The following is a 9,708-nucleotide window of genomic DNA, read 5'->3' as shown; positions in this document are numbered from 1 at the left end:
GGTGCTTAATCGCTTTCCTTAAGACAAATTTCGCCCCCACCAGTAGTGTGCAAAGAGGATCCGCAAATTGCCTCCAAGATACAATGAAGCCTTGTAAGAATGTCTTACAAATGTTTGACGACGCTTTGCACAAGCGGAATCAAACCCAAAATGCCCTTTAAGAATTACAAGCCTTAGAGAAATTCACTAAAACTGTTTCTGCAGAAAAACAGTATTTAGTGCACTGTTTTATATAAAACTTAACCTTTAATAACAAGAAAGTAAGAGATTTCATGAGAGAAAAGATCCGGGGGGGTAAATAGAATGTTTATAAAACCTTTAACTTTTTAAAAACTTTTCCTAAGATTTCACCCAAGACTTATCCCTTGTTTAATTAAGTTTGAAATAGTTAAACTTAAACAATATTACAAATTAATATAAGTTCAAAACACTTGTTGATTAGCAAACTTAATTAGGTAATTTTAATAGCCTAGTTACCAGGGTTAAGATATTTAGATTGATTATCAATGCTAACTACTCATTCAATTCTATGCACAAATAATCAAATAAGAGAGTGAGAGGGAGTAAGAGAAATACCAATCACACAAGTGACACAGAGATTTATAGTGGTTCGGCAAACGGCCTACTCCACTCTTCTCAAGGTCGCACTTGAGGATTTCCACTATTGAGACCTCCACGACGCCCGGCTCCAAGGCTTTTACAATCCAAGGTAATTAGATAAGGATGCCCTTCCACCTTTACAATGACCCTCCTTCTCCGCCGAGTTCTAAGCGCTTCACCCAAGGGAATTAAAAACAACGGATGCCCTTGCCACCGATCGAATAAAGAAGAAGATAAAAGCTTTGCCTCTATGTAGGCTATAATGCAAGTTGAAGCTCCAAAGATGCTCTCAAGAATAAATAAGTTTAAACCTGACCAATCTCAATTGAATTTTCCCAAAGGCAAGGCACAATGAAGGATTTGTGAGAGATTAACCCAAAAATGATTCACAAATGGATTTCTAGGGTTTATTAGAGTTGGACAATGTTCCTCTAGTGTTTTGGACCCTTTGAATGGGTATATATGAAGTCTCAACTCCATGTGACCGTTTGGGGGCAAAACAGTTAAAACTGGGTCAAATAGTCAACTAGCCGTTGGACCACAACGACTATATTTTTTTGAACAAAAACATTTCTCGGAGTTCCGAGCAAATTCTCGGAGTTCCGAGAATTCAAACAGAGCTTTTAATTTTAGAACCTGGATCATTTCTCGGAGCTCCGAGAATGTTCTCGAAGTTCCGAGCTCGGAGCTCCGAGAATAATTCTCAGAGTTCCGAGACTAGATTTCCAGCAAACAGTGTCCCATTTGAAAAATTCATATCTCCTTCGTTTCTCATCGGATTTGGATGTTCTTATACTCTACGGATATGAGAAAATGAGAGCTATCTATTAAAAATATTTTTAAAAATATTTGAAAATGTTTTAAACAAGTTTTGATATGATTTAGTTGCTGGTCCAGGTTGTTGCTTCGGAACTCTGTTTTGTTAATTCTTGTGTTGAATGTCATATGGGTCCCAACATGTTGGTAAACCACCATGGCCATTCACTTATCCATTTAAGTCTTTAAAGGGTGTGTTAGTCTCTTTGAAAAATATATTTTTAGGGGTTTAAACAATGTGCCTTGACAAGAGAAAATGCAAGAGAGATAGGAATACATTCTACCCTTTCTATCACTCTCTTGAACTCTTCTCTTGAGCTGTGATCTTCTATTGTTGAGCTTCTATGCTTGACATCTTCAAGTTGTGGTACAAGCTCCTTGGTCCTCCAGCTTTGGCCTTCATGATCTTCTCTGTCTGTTCAATGCTTGATATGGATGATGTTGAGCTTCTCCTTGGTAGATCCTCTAAGGTGTGGTTTGTCCAAGAATGCTCTAGCTCCTTTATCCATTGGTTGGTTTATCTTCAAGCATAGGCCAACAAGGTGTGTGCTAGTATGATTTGACTTGTGTAGGACCTGTCTAAAGCACAACATTCAAGGCAAATGATCAGTCCATAAACGACTAATCAATTTGCGTTTGTTAATCGTCAAAACAAGATGATTGAATGAACTCATGGGGAACCCTTGGGCTTACACAATCAAAAGACAGATTTTCTACTCTTTTTATAGAGTCATAGATGTCTTTTCAATGTAAAAAGCACCTCTTCAAAGTACCATTTAGATTGGTTGTATAATGGCCGTTAGATCGCACCTCTTCGCGATATAACTAATTTGGATCATCCATAGAGTGTTCCTTGAGTTTGAAATCATCAATGACTGTTGGAAAGCTAAAGGACACGAAGATATTCAAATTTGGAAGTGAAAAGATGTGTCCATTTTTCTCCTAATGGATAGATTTTCGCGCAGCCGCGGTAGACCGGGCTACCCACGGTCGTCCGCCGATATGCTTTAGGACTTCTTTTTTTTCGATCCAAAGAACCGCGGTCGACCGGGCTACCTTTCTGGAAATCAATCAAAAGAATCAAAAGATGCATCTAGGAACCACATTGAAATTAGATCATCTAGGATATATGTCCCGTAGTTTGCACATTGAAATTCAGGTGTGACAATCCAAGAGGGGGGTGAATTGGTCAATTAGAAATTTTAGGCTTAATTAAGGGAGATTAAAAATTAATCCATTTAATTGAGCATTAATTAGTTTAACCCTTGTTCAAATAGGTATATCAATAAAATTTAGGGATTAAACTTTCTAATCATGCACATTTAGCTACCCTTATTCAAATAGATATTATAATACAATTTAGGGTTTAGACATTTAACTTAAGTGCATTCACTAACCCTTGTTCAATTTAAGAATAAACATAAGTAAGGTTAGAGATTACCAATCACCACACGTGCGAGAGAGAGAGAGAGAGAAAAGAGCAGCATCGACAAGGCACACGATTTATAGTGGTTCGGTCACAACTTGACCTTCTCCACTCTTCCAAGTTTACCTCCTTGGGATCTCCACTAAAATGATGAACCTGCATACTCGACCCCTTCATCTCCAAAGGGAACAAACCCTTGCTTCTCCATTCTCAAAGGCCAAAGCGAAGCCCTTCACACGAAGCCTTCTTCACCTTTCTTGGGCCGAAGAGGAGACCCTCGTCTTCACTTTTCTTTACGGGCCGAAGAGAAGACCGTCTTCTTCACAATTCTTTCCGGGCCGAAGAGAAGACCCTCAACGAAGAACTAAGAAAAATAAAAACTCTCAATGCCTCTTAATAGGTGGATTACAACATTGTAAGCACACAATCACTCCAAGATAATACAAATGTAAAGCTATATGGAGTGCCTCTTGATAAGATGTAGAAATGAAAGATCAAAGAGGTTTTTCGCTTTTGAAAAAATATATTTAAGCTCAAAGAGAAATGGGATTTGATCTTTCTCAAATGTTCAAAAAGCTTGTAGAGATAGGTTTTAATCATGTATATATAGTGTATTTGAAAATATGACAGTTTAGGGTAAAACTGTAAATTATTGGCTTAAAAAAGTCAAGCAGAAAACGTCTCAACGGCTAGTTTGCTCGACCGCGGCGGTCGACCAGGCTACGGCGGTCGACCAGGCTACGGCAGTCGCCCGCCCCTATCGGGCGCCCTATTCTATTTTGAAATTTCTTATTGTCACGCTCGACCAACCACATGGCGGTTGCCCGGAGAGGGCTAACTGTTTGCTCAAACAATTTGGCTTAAAAACCTATCTCGGTCGGCCGACCCACGGCAGTCGTCCACCCAATCCCATGTAGGATTGTTTTGTTTTGAAACAGACACATATTCGCGATCGCCTGGCTTGACCTGGTCGACCGACCCGATAAAATTCGAGATGGCCTGGATTTCCAGGTTTCATCCCGCGGTCGCTCGGCATAGCCCGGTTGACGGGCCCTGAGTGAAATTTCATTTTTAACTTTAAAATCCAGGGGCTTTTGGCCTATGGTCTTTGGGCTTAAGTCCAGGGTTTTCAAAACACATTTTAGGGTGTGTGTATGGTTTTCAGAGATGTAAAAAGTTAAGTATGAAAACCATTTGAAAACCTTTTGAAAGTGCATTTTTCATAAAATCAAGAGGACTCCAAATACATTCTAAAAATAAGAACATTGAGTCTTCTTGGAATGTCTTGGCTCATTTGCACTTTCTTGGACTTCTTCAGCTTGAGTGAACATCTTGAACTTTGTCTTGGCTCTTGTGACATGTCCACCAATCTTCAATGCATGTTGAGGTACATGAGGTGTCACCATGGCATGTTCAACTCCAAGCTCCTTCTTGACACTTGCTTAGGAACTTGTAAGATCTTCATGTTGAGCTTCTTTATTCGAAAATCTTCAAATGAGGATGTCTTCAATGTAGGTACAAGCTCTTGGTTCCTTTGCTCCTTGATTCACAAGCCATGTGTTGTGAAGAGTTGTGTAGTGGCGATTATGACATGAAAATCCTGTATGTAACACAACATCTCAAAGCAACACATCAGTCCATAAATGCTAATCAATTTGGTTTGCTAGCATCAAAATAAGAAGTTAAGATGAATGATTAACCCATGGGAACCCTTGGGTGGGCTTACATTCTCCCCCTTTTTTTTATGATGGCAAATAAATTGATTAGGGAGGCAGGAGATATTAAACAAATATATGAATGGGCATTTAAATACTATAAACAATGAAGCAATGCTCCCCCTCATGATATGCACAGGTATAATAAATGAAAGTAAAGCATATAGTGTATATAAGATATGGACTACCTAATCAATTCCCAAAATTCTCCCCCTTTTGGCAACAACAAAAAGGTAGGGATATGCAAGTATGAGTGCAAGTGGGGTGTCAAGATGAAGAATAACTCATAAGAGTTATTCAAAGTGTATATGATGTGTCAATGAAGCTCATAGAATGCTTATCAAAAGATAAAGACAAAGTAAAGAGCATGATAAGCAGATTTTTTCTCTCCAAAAGATATAATTGTTAAGCACAAATATTGGGGAAGTAGACAATGTGAGCATATTACAATGGTCTATATAAATATGAAAAAGCAACCATTTGGCTCTCCTCCTATTTATTTGTCATTGGCCCTAGGTGAAACCTATGTGAAAGGGCATGACAAGACAGAATGATTGAAAATGTGGGTAATTTAAACACTTGGGCTTCATTTGTAACTTGTAAGAAGATGAGTTTCTACCTGAGCAAGAATATGCACAGATTGATGACATAACCACTTAGGTTCACAAGTTGCTTCGAATTTGGGTTTTCTTGTCATAGAGCAGACAAGTCTCTTCCTAAGCATGAACATGCTCAGAACTATTAAATAACTTTTGAGTTCAGTGGCTTGCCCTTAGAGAATTGTATATTTGCAAGTAAAAGCTCCCCCTGACTATGTGCATCTAATTTAAATGTAATAGTTCAAGGCACATAGAACCCATGATTTAATTAATCACTTTTAACCATTCGGATTGCTCCATTTATAAACCAATCACACTTTGAATATGAATGGATGATTATTAGACATAGAATATGAGTTTAAGGCAGATGGTCTAATAAACACATGGATAAGAGAATGAAATCAATGAGGTACATATCCATGGCAACTAAAAGATCATGTATAAATAGATGAGAACCATAAAGCTCAATATACATGATCAAAATGGAAGATTAATACCACATTTCTTTTATCACTTCGAGAAATGATAAAAGTGGTATTTGAAAATATCTCGAAAGAAGTAAAACTAAACTTCTTTTCTTCTATCCGAAACTCTTCTACAAAAGAATGTTTAGAAGAGCTTAGATCAATGCTTGACCCTTTCTTCCATGCAAGGGTAGCATCTTTGAAAGTTTTTCCCAGATTGAGAGATTAGGTACTTGCTTTAAATCTTCTCCTTCAACAAAGGGTCATCCTTGAGAGGATGAGCATGACGTGAACATGCTAGCCTTTAAATAGAATCTTCAATTTTCTTAGTCTCTGTTCATCCTTCACAGTAGAAGAATGTAGAGATGGACAGAGAAAAATTGAGTACATCTACCATCTTATTACATCTGGCACGACGGAAGGAGACAAGTACCATAGACAAGCTACGAAGGACATATGATTTGAGTGGGGTCCTCCGAAGCTAAAATCTTGGAAGAGACGATGGGACATGACAAACTCAAAAATATTTAAATCATCCCTCTTCCAAGAAATTGTCATTGGCCTTTGATAGTTCTTATAATGCAAGGCCTGACAATACACAATGGCTATAGATAAGAATATAAAAGCACAGCCAATGAAACTTATCATGAAAAAAGATATTCTTAGGATTAAGAGCACATGATAAGAGATTACTTCATAGACAATGAGATGATCATCTCAGGCATTGTCCAATAAAGAAGGGTTTTAAAGATTTTTCAAACTCTAGAACAAGATACTTATCATTGGCAGAGATAGAAACATATAAGTCTATTTAAGATAAGTATAAGGCCAAAAAAGATATGGCACTAAGGCTTTAGGCCAAGGGAACTTGTCAGAAGATGAGAGATGATATCAAATTTAAATAATAGGACAAGACCCAACTACAACACACATTGAGCAATGTGGCTCCACATGAGTGTATTTATCATATGTGATGCACATCACACATCATATGATAAGGTGGATGGACAGACATTGGGCATGTATATCTCTCCCTTTGTAAGTGACTATACAATGTATGAATCCAAATGGATGTCCAATCACATAGACACCAAGGGATTTAAAGGTGAATGATTTTTAAACCACCCTTGGGCCACTAAAGCATGATTGCTATAGGTAGTCATATAATACCAAATGAGGTGACAACCTAGCAAACCATGCTCTCCCTAAATATGTGCAAATAATATATATGTATATATAACTCACAAGGCACATATGGCTTATTATGGTTAAGATGCTTGCTAAAAGCCAAATAAATTAGTGTTTTAATTAAAAGTGAGTGTATACTCTCCATCTTACTAGGTAAGAGGACTAAGAGTACCAATTTAGTGATTTTTAAATTTAAGTTTACCATCTTTACCATGTACCCAGTAGCATACAAGGGAAAAACTATAGAATATATATAATATCAATTAAGCACATTTCTATAGGACTTAGACATTATAAGAGGGATCAATAGAATCCCATGTCTAAGAGAGATATCTATGGCTCATTTAATGAGAGCATTCATGGATAGTCTACCATATTTGGACACACGAATCATGGTCCAAACATCTATGCCTATATCCACAAACCACCATATAAAAATATGGCATTTAAGCACAAAGTACAAAAGGTCCATGTAAAACCAAGATGTGTGGGAAACAAGTGTTTCCATCACAATGTGTTACATGATAACCATAACAATGAGAAACTGCCCAACAATGGTACTAGATTCCTATGACATTTTCAATTTTACTCAATTGAGTTTCATACATTGAATCTAGACTTATTTTCACTACACAAACAAAGATATTCATGCAGGACTGTAGAGAATAATCTAAGGACTTCTAGAGAATGTCAAGTGATGAACACCTTGGAGACATGCATTCCAAAAAGAACTACTATAACTAGATAATTTTATCTTAGTCATGAGAGGATATTCAATTTAAGCATTTTTGGAATACATCAATTTAACCCATCAAGATTTCTTATGCATTTAATGATAATCATTAAGCATATAAGAATGGGTTTAAATGACAACTAGGTGCATAGTAATAAACATACTTACTCACTTAGGGCAAAAGAGATGTCTAAGAAAGGATTTGAGTGGATTTTCTTAGACATGGCTTTTAACATTTAATTTTCCTAGAAATGATATTCTTCCAAAGTTGAATATAGAAAGATCTAGCAAATGCCAAAATTGTCCTACAAAGAGTTCAAGAATGAAGGGAATTGTAGACACCCCCATTTTGCTACGCTTTAAAAAGCGAAAGATTCGGTAGTATCATCGAGTCTTGAGTCCGTATTCAACATTAGATTAAGCATCCATGCATTTTAGGGTAGATTTCACCTCATTATGGGAGTTTTAGAGTTGATTCGCGATCTGAAGGTCTCTAAGAGGTTCCTTTGGCCTCTGGAAGATGTAAAATTAAGTTTCCAAGCAAGTGAAAAAACTTGCTATTTTAGAATTTTCAGGGTTTCCCTCATTTTTGCCCATTTTGCACTACAGGGGTATTTTGGTCATTCCTGATGTGTCCCGTTTGAACCTCAAGCTGTGTCCGAGAGATCTTGAGCGATTACATGAATTTTAAAAAAGCTGCTATTTTTAGAAACTCATGGGGCTTCCACATTTTCTTCATCTTATGGATATTTCAATCATTTCTCATATATCCAAAACCATCTCGAGGGTACGGCTGATGGATTAGGAGTAATTTCGTAAGATTTGGGAAATCCGCTAAATTTAGATCTCTCAAGATTTTCTCTTAGTCTTGCACTTCGAGGGTATTTTAGACATTTCCAATATATCATATTTGGTCCCTAAGTTGTGTCTAAGAAATCTTGAGTCCGTTCATAAATTTTTAAAAATCTGCTATTTTTGAAATTTCTCAGGGTTTTCTCTAGTCTCGCCAAATTCTAGCACCTCGGGGTAATTTGGTCTTTTCCTGTGTAATTCTTTTGATCCCCGAAATATGTCTGAGAGATTATGAATGATTTTCTGAATTTTGGAAAACCTGCTAAATTTAGAATTTCTCAGGGGTTTCGTTTAATTTGGAAATTCTAAGTGTTGAGGGCATTTTGGGTATTTTCAGGGGATACCAAATGATCCTGTTTAATATTGCTCACCGAAATGACCCAATTTTGAAAGTTTCTATTTTTGAAGTTTGACCACAAAGACTTTTCATTTTTAATTTTTCCCTTTAGGGGTGAACCAATCTGAGGATATTTTGGTCGCATTTGGATGTCTAACAGTCAAATAGGGGCATTTTGGTCCGAAAAGTTGTTTTCCAAAAAAGATGGTCCGATCATATGTGAGGGATGCACCATAAATGTCAAATGGGTTGGGTCCATATATATAATGTTGAATTTAGAAAGATTTTATTGAATTTTTACGGAAAAACCCGAAACCTGTGTGAAATGGCCCATTGGGCTAAAGCCCGCAAAGATAGAGCTCATGTGGGTTCACCCATATGGGTCGACCACCATGGTGGGCACCCCACATGGCTGACCCACATGAGTTGAGCACCCAACCTTGATGATGTCACAATGGTGACATCATATTTGTTAAAAGAAAAATAAAAAGAATAAAAAAAAAAGAAGGAAAAAGGAAAAGATGAATGATTGCTTAAAAAAGTTTTCTTCCAAAGAATCAATGTGGAATGAGAATAGCATGTCTTGATTGACAAGAAATTAAGATTGGAATCAAATCAAATTTGGAAACAAGAAAGAAAGAAAGCAAGAGAGGAAAATTGGAAACAAGCCAAAAAGGGAGCTCTCACATTGGAAACTACTATTTCTCTCTTAACCCTAGCTTTTTTGTATAAAAATCAAAGCAAACAATCCCAGGAAGGATCCAAAAAAAAATCCAAATTCATCCTTTTTCTCTCTCCTCCCAAGAAAAAAAAAGAGAAAAAAACCTCCTCTCTCTTGAAGTGTGTTCATCTCTCTCTCTCAAGTGTTCTTCACAAAAGGATTTCTTGAATTCATTCTTCTTCTCAAAGGCATCACACAATCAAGGATTATTGGAGTGTTCTTTGGATTTTTTTACCGTATAAAAGGGTTGGACAAAG

The sequence above is a fragment of the Tasmannia lanceolata genome, unplaced genomic scaffold (assembly GCF_043159265.1).
Source record: "Tasmannia lanceolata isolate RefF3 unplaced genomic scaffold, GAP_Taslan_0.1 ptg000037l, whole genome shotgun sequence".
NCBI lineage: Eukaryota > Viridiplantae > Streptophyta > Magnoliopsida > Canellales > Winteraceae > Tasmannia > Tasmannia lanceolata.
This window is presented reverse-complemented; position numbering follows the sequence as displayed.